The sequence below is a fragment of the Antennarius striatus genome, chromosome 5 (assembly GCF_040054535.1).
Source record: "Antennarius striatus isolate MH-2024 chromosome 5, ASM4005453v1, whole genome shotgun sequence".
In the NCBI taxonomy this organism is placed as follows: domain Eukaryota; kingdom Metazoa; phylum Chordata; class Actinopteri; order Lophiiformes; family Antennariidae; genus Antennarius; species Antennarius striatus.
Window position 1 is genome coordinate 22,092,136 of NC_090780.1, and position 16,609 is coordinate 22,108,744.

The 16,609-nt window shown below is 40.3% G+C and overlaps 1 protein-coding gene across 8 annotated transcripts in view; it reads right to left on the bottom strand.

Annotated features, from left to right (window-relative positions):
- The window catches only part of foxp1b (forkhead box P1b), a 139,158-nt gene that overhangs the window by 117,403 nt on the left and 5,146 nt on the right, over positions 1-16,609 (bottom strand). For all 8 annotated transcript variants that reach the window (XM_068314516.1, XM_068314512.1, XM_068314515.1 and 5 more), the window contains exon 2: positions 5,818-5,904. The gene's annotated coding sequence lies outside the window, so the exon portion shown is untranslated. The remainder of the gene's footprint in view (positions 1-5,817; positions 5,905-16,609) is intronic.

The window sequence follows — 16,609 nt, forward strand, 5'->3', positions numbered from 1 at the left end:
ACACACACACACGCACACGCGCACGCGCACGCACGCACACACACACACACACACACACACACACACACACACTCTTTGAACATCTTTTGTAACAGTTTTCCCATAAGATTTAATTTTGTTGCTTTTTACTGCATGATCACTGTTTTCCTTTTCCTGTACCACCTTAAGATTTCTCTTTTTTTTTTGGAAATCGAGTACAATCTTGATGTTTCCACCTCCTCTGTCTGTCAGTGACCTGTGTTGACTTTGATACCTCCTCTCTGGCCAGGCAGGAAGGCATGCTGAGCGAGCTCTCTGCTGGCTGTGTCCAGACTCCGTCTCTTACACAATGCAGCCTGGCCCGGCCCTGCAGCACGCTAAGCTCACTCCTCCTCCCCAATAACACACTTCCCATTTTTGATCAAACCTAGGGATTGTACTGTGAGGGTGGAGTGAGGAGGGAGGGAGGGGGTTACATCCTGCGTGAAACCGCATCCTGAACGAGCATCGCTGCATCTCACTGTAAATAAATACTCTCTCCTCCGCGTAGCTTCCGTCAACTGTCATCGCCTTGGCTCCCAATCACCTTCAAGTCCAAACAGGAAAGTGCAGGGAGGCGAGGGAGATGGCAGATATGAGCTTTAATTTGCTTCTCACTGCACTTTAGCCCGGGTGCACACCGCTTCCTATTCTCCTGCTCTGACCAGCTGCCCCGGCTTCGTTCCAGACCCTGAGTCCTTCCTGTCACCTTTCATTACCACATTATCCAGGAGGAGGCTCCCTGTGCAGCCGGGAAACCACCGTTTGGTGGTACTCCCCTCCATGTTTATGAAGTGCCGTGTGATGCATTAAAACCACGCGTGACATCCTCAACGGAGCTGCGCTGCCTTGTTGCCTGCTAATCCCCCTGTGCATTATCACAGGAGATGCAACTGAACAACGGAGCATGACTAAGGCCACAACTAAGACGTGACGAGCTCTCGGTTAAATTGCTTCATGTCACAAGACATAATCAGACACGTTTCAGTGTATGAATATCTATGATTTGATTAAGTGTTAAAAATCTGCTCTCTGTGATGACAACCTGCAAATAATTTGACAAAATAATTCATCACAGATGAAGCCACATGGAGAACCTGCCACTCAATGGAGGGGTTTTAATTCTGGTAGCAGGCAGAGCTACTCAATGCTCATGCCTCATCTTATTTCAACTCTTCCTTCCTAAGTGAGACAGTCCAGGCTTGCAGTCCTTCAGCATGTCCTGCATTGTTTTATCGCACTTGAATGAGTTTGAGCTGAAAATTACAAGCAGCTGCCGACAGCAGTATCAGTGGATGGTCTTGGCTTAGCCATGTCCACCAGGCTTGAAAAATCATCCAGTAACCGATCTGTCAAGACTGTGAGCATCATCCATGCTTTCTGTATGGGTGTTTGTGCGTTGGACAAAAAAAACTGAACGGTCAGTCAAGTACAAATGGCCACATATACATTTGCAGGACAATGACAGGTGATACTGTATGTATATTTCAAAACATAAATTAAATTCATGTGTTTTTTACTGTGCAGTAGTGAAAGTGGGATTTAAGATGAGTACAGCCTTCGTCCTAAATTGCTTAAGCCATACACAAAACCTTTGTTTAGGTAGAGGCAACATTTAATTCTAAGCAGTTTACTGCTTTAACAGTGATGACATTCTATGTGCAAAGGATGCAATGCAAGACAACTTTTCTTCAGGAACGAAAACATGATCTGAGGATAAAGGATAGAGGAAACAAGACTAAGCTAAATAAATCTCAGCATAAAAACATTCTGCATTCAACAAAACAATAGCTGTTTCGGTAAAGTAGCTCCTCTCTGCATGAAACAGGAAGAGACGATAACTATTATTATTTTCCAACCAAATTGGCGGTTAAGGTAGGTTCATGGGAATGTTTTGCAGGAGATTAAATAGAAAAACAACACGGAGCGAGTGGCACATATAAAGGGTCTCCGTCTTGCGTTTCACATCACATCGGAAATCAGCTTAATGCGATTGGTGTGTGATTGCGTGTATTAGCCCTCCGTCTCTCTTTCTTCTAAGCGCTGGCGGCGTTAAGTGAGCCATTCTGCATCGCTGCTACATTTGTGTTAAGCTGTGCCATCTTGATCAGATGATCAGATGGTTACAGGCATCCTCCTCTCCGCCTGAGGAGAAAGCTCACTGGCCAGACACATTATTTAAAGAGCAGCATCTCACTGAGCATGTCACAACCTGCCCAGGGGTGGGGGGTGGGGGGACTGTGTGTGTGCCTGTGAGTTTGGGTGTGTTTATGTTTTATCCTCAGGACCCCCAATTGTTGTTCATTTCCTGCACAGAGGCACAATAAGCACATAAAGGCCAAAATGCGCTGTTCCCCAGCCTTCACCCACATCACAGCACTTTCACGGGTAATTATACAATTAAAACAATTTTCCACATCTATCTGTCAGAATGATCTAATTCACCACTCAAATGACACTAATGGAGGAAGCCTCTATCTCTCTCCTTCCCCGAGCGAAGCCTTTTTCCTTTGTACAGCACTACAACGGCAAAGCCATCTGCAACAGAGGAAAACAGAGAGAGCCAAGAAGAATGGTGTCGTATTTGTTCAGCAGGATGTTAGTGAATAAAGTGAAGATCTAGCAGTTTTCATTACAACTCAGCGTGCAGCAAGGAAATGGGGAGGTTCATTTGGTCGGTGGCTCAAATTAACCCTTGGGTGAAGAAAAAAAGGAGACGCTGAGTGACCCTCTTATTTTCTTGAGACAACACTCCCATCATGGACATTAATAATTCATCATGAAAAAATACATTACCAGAGAACTTTAATGTGGAAAAAAAAACCACACACACACAGTCAAAAGCGACAGAAAAAACTGTCACATTGAAGCTGAGCTGAAAAATAAATTGTGTCCTTTCATTGTTTAAATGAACTGGAACATGCGTTGAATTCAATTCAGGCTAAATCTTGTATCCAACATGTGGTCTGAAGGAAAGTGTGCAATAAGACTGCTCCACACACAGGGTGTGAACAACACAGGGAGGATTTAACCAAACCTTGACCTGGATATCCTGCACCTCCATCCACCCAGTGTGGATGGGGGAACACAGATAGGAACAACTCCTCGTCAAGTTCAAGGGAAATGCTTTCATGGCTTGGCTCTGTCTTTCTCCAACCAGCTCCAACAAGTAGAAAGCAACAAACAACAGAATCTTTTTGCTTCTGAGGTCTCCTGATGGGGATTAACTATTATACAGTAAGTCTGACTTTAGAGGGTCGAGAATAACATTGCGTTAAATGTAGAGGCGGTGCAACAGAGAGATATGACCCTCCCCTCATTCGGGTATGAATCTGACCTCCTGTGTTAAATTTGTCAATGAAAATGATAAATATTTGTTGGGTCATTTATATGTAATTTAAAATAATACATAAGCTGATCTCTGAACAAGAAAGTACAAGTGAAAACAGGGCAGACCATTTAATTTAGGTTAAAGTAGCCATCTCACAGCACTGCTTGTTTTCTTGCACAGTCAATCATTTATCTGCAACTTCAAGTACACATTTCAGATGTGAAATATGCTTTACTACTTTCTACTTTCTTAAAACTGATTGGATTTAATTAGTTCTGTAGTGTTTTAGTTCAATAAACATCTCCATAGGTGCCAGCAACCAGTGAATTTGTTAGGACAGCATCACTCTTTGGTCCCACAAAAAGACTTGGTACAAAACTGGACCGGAACTCAAACTGAACCCCGGTTTGGTTGTTTACAGAGTGAAAGTACTTTTTTTGGATGGTTCAGACTTTCAGACCATTTACAGGAAGTTACAGAAAGGTTGCAGCTGCCAACAAACAAAAGAAGTGGAAGAAGTTAAAAATGATCTGTGGTAACACAAAGGGAGGAGAGGAGTCATGGTAAAGATTAAACTGATGCATAACAATAACACAGTGTCTCCAGAGTGGGCCACTTGCATCTGTGATGATAAAACCTTTAACCACATTGATAATGTGTTGTTCATCATTGTGCGTTTCTCATTCTGCATTCAATTAAGTGAAATAATCTATAAAGAGGAAATAAAGCAGTTATTCAGAGCCATATTCACTGGTCGAAAACCAACAACGAGGCCGTGGTTGCCCCACGCCCCGGGAGGTAGGGAGGGGTGAAGGCCAGATCAACAGTGCCTGCAGTTTTAATTTCTCATTGGAATTTTTATAGCCAGGGGAAATATCCTTCAGCAAAATCCATTATAGTTCCAAAAAACCGTAAGGATGATTAGAGTTCAACTGAAATGAGACTAAAATCTTGTGTTCCAATAGCTAAGTCCAAAACAAAACAGTGAGATGTGACAAAGATCACTCTAAAATGGTCCAACTAACGCTGGACGAAATTCATCAAAGTATTTGTAATGTTGCAGCCCTTTGTGGAATTCATATAACTGAATGTTAACTCTGATACAAGATATAGAGAGACTCCATAATGGATGTTTTCTCTAATTAATTGCCAGATAAGGAAAGGCCAGTGCAGGAAAGCTAAAAAACACAACATGACGTGGAGATTGGGGAAGAGAGTGTGGCGAGGGGCCTGCTGGGAAGGTTTCATCATCGTGCCTGACCCTCCTGCTGCTGGTGGTGGCAGGAGATGGAGGGAGCAGGGACGAGAAAGACTCCTCTTCACAGTCAGAGATTTAATTGCATGCAGATTTCATTACCTCCGCACAAATGTCACATTCTCTTCTGATCAGGGGGCACAGCAGCTACTAGCAGTATGGCTGGCAAGTTGCCAGACTATATTGCAGAAAGTGTTCAACCAATCAGGGCTCACGGGGCAGACAGAGGTGACGATGGGGGACGGAAAGACTACCGAGTTGACATAAAGCTGCACATGTGGCAATGCTAACTAGATGACAATAGGCTACATGTCAAGAGGCGTAAAATACCTGACTGATTTCATTTAAGCAATTACTACTATTATTGTTATTATGATTATTGGGAGAAAATTCCCATTAGTTGTCATAGTGATAAAAAACAAACTTCTACTCTCAGATTCATGTAATTTGTATCTAAAGGTGAGAATCTAAATTTTAATTGTAACTCGACTGCCTACAAAAGTTGTTTTCATTTTTTATTGATCTACCGAAATTTTTTCAATTGTCTGATTGTCTGGTCTAACAAATCTCAGCATAAAGCACAAAATAAATAAATAGATTATATAATTGTTAGACTATTGTGAGATGAATAGAGCTAGCAGCTAGCAGGGGAGTTAAAAATGGAAAAGGGGATAAAGACAATCCATTTCCATCAGGATCTTCCATAGGCTTATCAAACCAATAGTTCTGCATCGGGGCCTCGAAGCCCTGATTGGCTTTGCCAATTTTAAACTCGGAAAAAAAACATTCACAAAAAAATGTCTTGTGTCTTCCAAAATATGCAAAAAAACAAAGAGGTACCAGTTTATAAGCCTGGAACTAGTCTACACCATTACCATAATCCAATGAAATTTATACAAAGTAACTGCAAAATTAGTCCGTAAAATCAAAAATAGCAATTTTCCGGAATATTCAACCCTGCTATGAACAAATTGTGTCTTTTCTGATCAACACTCACTGGGCTGAACAGTTTAACTGAAGAAAGGCTTATAATACATCTGTTAAAATCTGCTTCAAGCTGCTTATGGACTGACACAAATACGAACAGTCAGATATAACAAAGTTTTCACAGACACACAGAACACACACACGCACAAACACAAACACACACACACACACACACACACACACACTATGAAATAAGAGAAGGGCTAGTTGGAGGACTGCCACATACCGTGATCACTGATGCAGGATAGATGGGCGCTCCATTCCTCCAATAAGAAACTGACTCACACTTTTGAGGGCAGGACCACAAGGGTATCTGAGAGAGAGAGAGACAGAGACAGAGAGAGAAGGAGAGAGAGAAAAGGAAGGGGAAAGATACAATAATTACAAACAGGAAGTGAAAAGGTGGGGAAAACCCCTTCTCTGTCGAGCTGAACATGTGCAAAAATTACAAGAACGGGCAAAAGTAAAAGTGATCATCACCACCCGCAAGTCTTTGATATGTTATGACACACTGGTTCCTGATGGTATCCCATGGCCTACATGCATATCATTTATCTTTTCATATCTGAACATGCAGATGAGTGAATAACAATGTAAAAGCAAAGCTTCAGAAAATTTCTGGGTTTTGTGATGACACTTATGACACTGAATATGTCACAAAATTGCCCTGTATACAGAAAAAAATAATTGTTTTAACATTATATAGCTGTGTTATCGATCATACAGACAATGGATATGGACTGCTTTTAATGGAATACAAAAGTATCTAAAAATAATAACATGAGAAGTTTTAATATATTACTGACATCATATTTTTTTAAAAAGTATGAGTTACTGCTGTCGAAAAGATCATGTCAGTACAGACTGTGATTTGTTTGGAAAATGCATTCAAACTAATGCAGTGACCTGTAAACCCTTCAGTGGTCTCTGTAACAAAAAAAACAAGCAAACAAATATGTTTAATTTTGCATATTTCTTTCACATAAATGATGCCTGACTGCTACCACTACAAAACATCTGAGAACGCTGGGGTTACGCTAAGAAGCATTCATCTGTTGCAAAACAAACAAGTGGAAGGATGCTAATGACTTCCAGATATGGTTTGGATCATGCAAATGAGGCAGCAGAATGGATGGCGTCTGGTTTTGTGCCTGTCATGGAAGTCATGCCTGCATGTGTGGCTTGTTGTCTTATGATATATGTGTGTACCACTTTGCTGTTTAATGTGACTGTGTCTCTGGCAGCCCAGCAAAGCAGCGCAGCTCCCATTTAATTGACCCGTTCTGGGAGTGTAGTGTCAAAAACTAAATCTACGACTGTTTCTGTGTGTAGCGATGTAGCTCTCCAACCAGACAAAACAAACCACAGGCCTGACAGCCCAACTCCTCGTAATTCACCAGTGTGGAATTCAACTAACACCATTAGCGCTGTCCCACAGCCCATCCACATTCCTGGGCCTCCCATTGGTGGAGATAAGACCCTTCTGATTACTTAGTTGCATCCCTGTCATTACTGCAAAACATATGGTAATCCCAACAGATGCCTGCAGCATGGGACAATGTCATGCATGCTGTTATGTTTGATATCACACCTATTCTGTTTTGAGAACATGAACACGCTGAATAAAAGTCATACCTTATGCCGCCATTGGATAAATCCTATTTTTAAAATAAAGCAAAGCCAGAAAAATTACAGGTCATCTTTACGGCAGCACTGCAGGATCTTTGCTGGAAAAGGTGCAGTGACTTCAGTTTGTTGACATCTTACACAACTACTTCATGAGCAGATTTAAAGAAGATTTATGCGTTGATGCGCTGTCTCGCAAAAGGGCCGTTAAAATAACATAAACCCAAACACTTCGGAGGTATCTCTGATTTTCTGTCTTTACTGCAAATTAACGAGCGCTAGATTTTAACAAGTGGTTAACTTTTATTGTCTAATCTGTCTATAAAAAAGGCTTTATATGCTTTAAGATATACTGCGTGCTAATAAGCTAGCACTAACCTTACTTCTAATTGTAAAGCAATCTGACTTTGTGGCCGTTTGCATGCCAGCTGCTGAACGCTCGACACAGCCTTTGGAAACATGTGCTTTTAATCCCCCCTTTTCATTACCCGGGGTAGAAAAACCACATTTGCTTATCCAGTTTGTTTCGAGTGCATCAAAACTTTTTTTTAACTCATTTACAATCTTTAACTCATATTAGTGTATATTAAAGGTCTGCTGTGACATGATTTTCTCTTAGCATTTCATTTTGTAACTCTAGGTGTTGATGTAGATATTTCTTTGTAAACAAGAGCTGAAGCCTAACGTGAAATCAGCAGATAAACTCTCCATCAGATTTTTGGCACTGTTCAAATTGTGGGAGGGGAGAAGGAGACAATGAGCAAACGAGATTGGTATCTGTGACGTCCAGCAGCCTAACTCACGATCAGCTGCACTGAAGGACATTGGTGCTGCATCGGATCAATGGACTGACCCATTAAGCCACACCATTCAGTTCCAGCACCTCATCTCGTAAGAGCCGGCCTTTGGGAAAACCCATGGCTGACCCACACTGCTGGGGACAATTACAAGTGAGTGGTCTTTTAGGGCTGATGCCCACTTGACCCAGTAGTGTAAAGACATGGAGGAGATCCATATGATTTAAACTCCTCCCCAAGACGTGCTGACAAGGTTAGAGGGTCAACGCAGACATTAACAGGTCAGTGTGTGGCCCACTTGGGAACAATTACTCCCAGTCACAGCTAAGTGGACACTTGATTGAACACGACGGAGGCAGGACACACTTCCCACAGATAACAATTCCCAGAGCCATTTAGGATAAAAAGCCCTTGTGATACAGCCTTTATGGACAAAATTCATCTTCCTTTTCCCTTTTAAAAGAATGTGAGAGCGTGATAGAGAGCCATTCTGTCAGAGAGATGAGTCTCTCAAACCATTACCATTTTCTAGCAATACTAATAGCTGCTTATGACATGGAAACAATTACAAGGTGACTGGGAGAAAAAGCTAAACAAGCTGTTAAGATTTCATTCTTCATTTATGGAAAAATTAAATCTTAACGCCTGAATTCTTAATGTCTTCAAAAATGGTTTTGTGGTGCGACAGATTTTGGACATAACACCGTTCAAAATTCAAAACAACAACAACTGAAGATGGCAATATAAATTCCCCTATAAATCTCTCATCTCTAATTAACTCTTTGGGTGCTCCAATGTTTTATGGTCTTCAACCTTTGACCTACTGACAGTTTGACCTCTCTCCCACCACAATGACAAAAACTTTGCCTCAAACATCTGGAGTCTTGCATGGACAGCGATGCACGCCCAATTCAACAACAGAAAATTTATGTGTTTCATCGTAATATGTGGGTTTGACATGTACTGTGGAGGAAAAAAACCTAGACAGATGTTTGGGGGTAGCTACAACAGATAAAAAGGCAAACTTAGTAATGTGCATCTCTGCAAAACGGTCACTCTTGTCCTATAGTCTCATCGTACACAAATAGGCCTTATCGATTCCCAAACACATTTCCCAGCATTTGCATAATCTGTGTGTTGTTTGTGGTATTGTTTTTTTTTTATCCACAGGCTCTGTTTATTTATTTTTCTGCATTAGAAAATGGGTTCCACATTGTCCCCCTTTCTGCAGCGCTGGCTGGCGCTGCAGCTGTTGGTTGTTAGCGGCTTGAGATGACACAGTTCACTTCTCCACGACGTGACCAGCTGCAAAGCAGAGGCGAAATACAAGGAGAGAAGAGAATGGGTTTTTTTTTTACATAAAAAAAAAAGAGAAGTCACTTTGCTGACAGACTTGTATTGCTCCAGAGGAAAAGCTCATCACATGGTGTCCCAGCTCTTTTCAAAGGGAATCATGAAGCCCAGCATCGAGGAGAATCCCTCTCCTCTCTCCTCTATCTGTCTATCACACCCTCCTCATTAACAGGCCTCCTTTCCAATTGAAGCCCCCTGAGAAACAACCATGTGAAAGAACTCTAAAAAGTGACACAATATTAACCCATTTGCGTTGTGTACAGCAAAAGTACCAGACTTGACGGCTGACCCGTTAGCTGTTGAGACAGTCACCTTTATTTCCCAGGACCGTTTTGTAACCAACTGGGTATCGTGTGAATACCATCTGGTTACCACTTATTTAAAGCTGGCACAGGTCCCATGGCAGACAGCCTGGCAATGAGGAGAAGGGAATAAATTGCATCATTTACTTAACATGCATTTACCACTGTGCCCGTTAAAAGCCCATGACTAAATAATTTGGTTGCTTCAGGTGCCAGGTTCCGTCATCAGCCAAATTTCATTGTATGTGCAACTAACAGAGTAACTGTCAAAGGGCTGATAAAGGAGATATGGAGCTGTTAACCACATGAAATCGCATTTACCACCAAGTATATTAAAAGCCCTGAATACATTTACACCAAAGAAATCTCCCAGTGCATTATGCCCGGCACAAAACCCATAAACAGACAATAAACACATTGTAATTATAATGCCAAATCTTTAATTACGTACGTCATTTGGGGATGGTCGCGCTCACTCATTGTCAGTGTGATGTGAGAGGACTGGGGGAGGCAAAAAAAAGGAGATCAAGCCTCAGGCCCAATGAGAACTATATTCCCCATTCTCCAGGCGTGTTAGCAGCAAGAAAATTCAATTGGCACGGTTTCAAAGAAGAACAGTCCAAACAGCTTTAATCAGCAGGGACACACTCCATGCAAATCATTTACATTAGCACAAGTGGAGAGCACTATCTAAGGTTTTATTTCCAGAGCATGAAAGAAAAAATATTTGCCTCCTGCAACCTGTCAGATGTGCGAAAATAATTTGGTTCAGCGGTCACTGAACAACTCTTACAGCTAAACATCTGAAACTGCAGAAAGAAAACAAGTACGTAATCTAGATAAACACATCAACTGACTTTTACAAGATGATTTATTGGTGAAGTAACACAAGAACATATAATATGTATTAAGTCCTCTATCATTCTGAGTGTAATCCTATTACGCATCTTGTAGTAATATCCTACAAAACAAAGGAAGTCAATTTAAAATCCCCACTAAGTGAAATCTGCTTGAAACGGTAACATGCAAGCAAACAATGGTACAAGGGACCTAAATTTGAACTAGAAACAATAAACAATATTGATAAATCAATAAACCAATGAGTATGTAGATAAACAGTTTATTACGCTGTAGGAGTGGTGTATAATTGAATCATTGGGAGGAATTGCAGGGCTTGAACAAAATTTTTGAGGGTTTTTTTTTTTAATCATTCTGTCCTACTCCAATATAAGTGTTCTATTACAAGACTTCAATTCTTATGAAAAAACTACTGTACAATAAAATTATTTCTCCTTGACCAACAAGGAAGATGTTTAATCAATAAAAAATTTACAACTTCAACTTCTAATTTGACATTTGTAGCAACTGTAAGTTCTTTTCTGCCTGTTTGTGATGTTGCTTGTGTCTTTTAGCAAAATATTAATCAATGTGGTGTTGTAAATGTACTCAGAAAGAGTTTTTGTTTACTCAAAAGCTTGTTTTCCCTGTGTGGTAACATGATATGGAATATTGTTGCTTACCTATGGATCAGAGTCCAAGCAAGACATGAGCTGCCCTGAATACCCTGCAACATTAACATATACAGTAACACAGTGAACACAGTGGACAAAGATCAATGAGGGGTTATTGAAACCAGCATGAGTCTAGTTGCACCCTGAAAGCAATTCAGATGACATCCTTCAGATGAATCATCAGCTAAGCAATGAAAAATGTTGTCCGACCATGACAAACTGTCTGTACCATTGTTTACATATTGACTGATGCTGTGTGGTTGGCCCATTCGTGAACAACACCGCCTTCAAAGCAGTGATCTCATTTGGTGGAAAAAGAGCTGTCACCGTGACTCTGGTGGGAGGGTGTGGCATTATAATCAATGAAGGTGGGGAGAGATACAAACAAAAATAAATTATTATCATTTCCTGACCATAAAATCATCCTTTAGTTAAGCTGTTCTGGAAGAGTTGGTCGTGCTCAGGTTACTTGCCTATTTGCTGCTCAAATCTTTGCATTTTCAATTCCACTGTCTGTGTGACGTCCAACAGCACAGCCTACAAGGTCTTTTACAGATCACTATTGGTGATGAAAGCGATTAGGAGGACTGAGTGTGGAGAAAGAAAGTGCATGAAGGATACAGAATTTTTATCTTCCATCTATCTTGTATTCTAATGTAGCCATCAAGCTCTAAAAAGAGATGACTCATCTAATTTTATGGGGAATTAACAAAAAAAGGACATCACTGAAAATTGCTTGGGTGGAATTATTAAAATTCTTTGAATTACCCTTTCAATCACTGCCTGCATTTGTGTACAATAGACACACAAACACTGAAATCCTGATAAAACTCTTTATTGTAACGGGACATGAAAAGATTGATGCACGCATTTGTAACTGAATTGTTTGCAGGGCGAGGAAACGATTAGTCAACACATTAAAATCTTCTGCATCTTGCAGGACCACATACACAACATGAAAACGCTTTTAGAAGAATTTGTAACTCATAGAAACTGACTGCTTACCCCACACCACATTTGAAGAATTTACAACAGGTGCTGTACATTTTCAACAAAAGGTTATAAATGGTTAACAGTAGCCAGCTGGAGCGAAGTGTGGACTACGTGAGCATAATGCAGAAGGTACTATATAAATGTAAACTGTTCATATTACAGGAAAACACCGGAATCATTTATTGGCAACTTGTTCCCGTTTTGACTGACAGCATCCACTCAACAGGGTTGACTGATCATCTGGCTTTGTGACATATGCAACCATTCCAAACATGAAAAATCAGACGATCCAATGAGCGCTGCAGTGGGGGGGACAAATGATTAGCGAGTCAGCGCCAAATGTGGGACTAATGTCATTGTACAGCTGTTGTCATGGGTTGTCAAGCTGCACAGGAATAATAACGACGACTGGAACGCTTCCTTTAGATTGACAGCTCAAGTCACAGTTTCACCCAGCATTCTAGTTTGTTTTTACTTTACTCCGATCAACTCTCAACATCAGTGCGTTGGCATGGTTACACCTCAGTGACAGTTTAAAATGACAAATAAGGTGGACCACCTTATAAAAAAGGACCACCTTCTGCTAGAATCAGCCAGAGTGAATATAGAAGCAGTCGGGTAATACGCGAAAGAGTAAAAATAAATAATAAAAGCACTTCAAATAAGTGGAAATGAAAAGGCTGCCATGATTAAGTCGTAAGGACGCTTTAAACTAAAAATTTCAGATATTTCCATTCCCAATAAGAAAATTTGGATTCTTAGGAATTTTGTTAAGTGAAAGCCTGACAGAACTGAGGTAATAAATACATTGTGAAACACACAGTGTGATACATTGAAACACACAAAGATCCAACAGAGTTGTTCTGTCGCGTTACATCAGGGTTGAATTCTCACACTTTTCACTTAATACCTGGAAGGAAAATAAGTTAAAAAAAAGTTTCAGTTCGAGCTCAGTTCCTCCCACTCGTCCTTTTTTTAGTCTTTCTGGTATGTCACTCAGATAAAAGTCATGGAAGCCACAATAACATTCAACACAATTTCCACCCCTGATACCAACATGTTAGAAGGCTGAACCCCATCAGTTCTAAAGTGAAAACAGAGCAAGAAAATGCAAATGTTGGATCATGAAAAAGACATCATGTTTACTCATCCGTGAACAACAGAACATCTTATTTTTTGCTGCTCACCACTGTGAACACTCATTTTGTTTTCAACAGATCAGACTTAGCACAAGAGCTACGTGCCTGTTATTAACTGCACTTATGTCATCTGACTGTATATTACTGTCAAGAGGTAAAGAAAACTACCATCCCTCAGTTATCGAATAACACACAGCTGAAGTTTATTCTATAATTATTCAAACTGCAACTAGGACAACACAACTTCCTTTCATCCATCCATCCCTCTTTCTTTCAAGGAGTCACTGCATTGGTTCCCAACCTGGACTCCAGTCTCAAACACCTTCAAGTGAACCAAGCAAGGTTTTCCAGACAACATTCAGACACGATGCAAGCAAGTTTTTAATGGTTAACAACATGGAACATATGTTATCTCTCATAATTAAATAAATTGGAGCTGTTGAAATATGTATGATTTCAATTGGGTCAGGAGGTGTGCAAAAACAACACTTACTTGTTGATTCTAGTCATGTCATCTGTGCTTTGCAAACTTGTAGAATATTTGTGGCCCATTTTCGAAGCAAATTTTCACATATTCAACTGCTGACCATTTCAAGCGTGCCGCTTGGAAGCTGTTGGGGTCATTGATAAAACCATTGCAAGACTCGGTAGTGGTTATCATGGTGTCCGTCTCTTCCATGAACATTACCATACATGCCTCTGTAGCCTCTAATGCATTCTGCTATGTTAAAGCAACAGCCGTAGCCTACCCTACAGGGGCTGTATCTTTGTCTAGTCTGTGAAACATGAATATAGTGCAAACCTAAGTTTAAAGATATAGGAGTGTAATCATCTTGACTTTTTTTTACAATGATCCAAAGATTTAACTGAGACAACAGAATGGTATCTACCATAAGTGGAGCTTTAAATGAGGACATCAGGGTCACCACCATCTCAAAATGCTGAGACTGAAAATTGAATCTGACTCATAACCTTTGAAACAGAAAACAAACATGACAAAAAAAATCCCTGTGGTATAAAAACACAACATTTTACTACTGGCTGCTATGTGTGGATGGTTTCACGTGAAAATATGGTTTGCTCGATACTATAATACTATGATACTATGAGACACTATGATAGGGTCACAGAAGAATGACTCCAACTTGTAACCATGGGGGAAAAAATGGGGAAAAAAATTTTAATGCCAAAAAATATATACATAGATTTTCAATATCTAACTACATAAACACTACATCCAGAACTCAAAGGTCATAGAAAGTCAGATGTAACCCATTCCTGTATTCCATATTGTCCATGTCTGGGGAGAATAATTCACTAAAAACTTTATCTAATGATTTTTAAAGTTCTTCATTCAAACAAAATTCTGCATTTAAAATAATTTTCATAAGATTTCAGTGACACATTTGCAAAATAAAACTTCCTTCTAATTTATGCAAGAGTATAATCAATGGAATTACATAATTTTAAAAAATTGCATTACAACCTTCAAAAGTCCAAAACAGTTCAGTGAACCAACCATGTTTTGTAGTTAAAATTTGGTTAATTCAGTAAAGCACTTTAAAGTGTTGTGTCGCTGGATAAAATATAAATGAAACAGATTTTTGTAAATCACTTGAACCACCAATCAACCTCATTCAAAAAACACCTCATTGGATGACGACACAGGTGTAGAGGTTCTTTGGTAGCAGTTGATTGAGTAAGAATCAAGTAAGAATCTGTTTGGCTCATCTTTTTAAAACACATGATGGTTTAAAGGTTATTATTATACAAGCTGAGGAACACGTTGTTAAAGAGCTGTCGACAGTCACAGTCGGATCGATGAGTGAATTCACTTCTTATTTATGTTTTACACAAGAGCCCAACTCATTTGGAGTCAGGGCATAATACAGTTAAGAAATCGGCCACAACAACAAAAGCGTCTCTAACAACAAAAACAAAAGTGACAAAGTGTCTCGTCAGCACATTCAGCAAATGGTTAACCACGCTACCTGCAACACAGCTAAATTGTACCTCAGGTGAATCCACTGACGAAATTATAAAGATAAAATGTGAAAATAACCTTCCCCAACTAGATGGAAAGGGAACGGAGCCCCACCCTGTTTACAACACTGAGAACAAAAACAAACTCCCCCAAGGAGCCTGGGTAAATGCAAGTCACACACCGCAACCAACACAGGCAAACAACAACAATATCTGAAAATCTACTGGGAGGGCAGGCTATCAAACAACAACAGCCTCACACAAATAAGGTGTGAGTCTCTGGATGTTCCAGGGAGTGATCTGAGGAGTAACAGAAAGCATCTGTGAGAAAAAAAGGGGGAAAGAGATGCTGTAAAAGTAGAATAGGGTATTAAAAAATGTCAAATAGCACTCCCACCACCGTGTTTCAGGTCAACTGAGTCATCAGGTGTCAGGGAAGATACCGTCACCGCCTTCTACGAATAGCTCAGCACAGCACATCAGTATCACGTCACCGTGGCAAACCCAGTAGTTTGAGAACGCTCTCCTTCAATTTCCAGGGGGACTCTGAATGAAGCGGTAATGAATCTCAGTTAACAAGGCCATTATCGGCAAAGGAACTACATCATCAGGACGGACTCTAAATACATGAGGCCCTTGCATCCACAGGCCTTTAATTGTTGCTATAAACTGCTCAGGTATAGCACCAGCAATTGTACCAAAAAACAGAACAAAGGTAAAAGCATCATGCTTCTGATCTCCCGCTGTGCATCATCACAGTAAACCATCAGACTATATAAGCGACACAGGTCCAATTAGCCATCTCTGCTCTCCAATCTCAAGTGTTTAAAACCTGCATACTTTCGTCTGTGCTCCAGACTCATCAGTACGGTCGCACCTCTACCGAAGCACTGCATCTTGGGTAATTACTGCTTCCCAATTACCACCTAGCTGGTAAATATATATCAAATAAACAAGCAACAACCCGTCAATTAGGTGCACGCTGTCATAAAGGGGGAGCTTAAAATGATGTTTTATGTACAGAGGGCCAAAAAAAGCAGAGCAAAAAATTCGTAGGATTTGACTTCAAAGTGAGCTAGTATCAATGATGTGAAGTTAACTGTACATCTGAGCATAAAGCGGAATTAACATGTCTTTCTGAGGCAATTAATTTGCCCGTTTAATGCCGTGTTTTTTAAATTGCTAGGAGGACAAAACACGAAACATGGGCGCAGCTCTGTTTCGGAAAGAAAAGACTAAAACATGAAAATGTGGCCTTTTCTTCACAGAAGAGCAAAGCTGGACAGTAACATTGTTGAATTCAAAGGCGAGGAG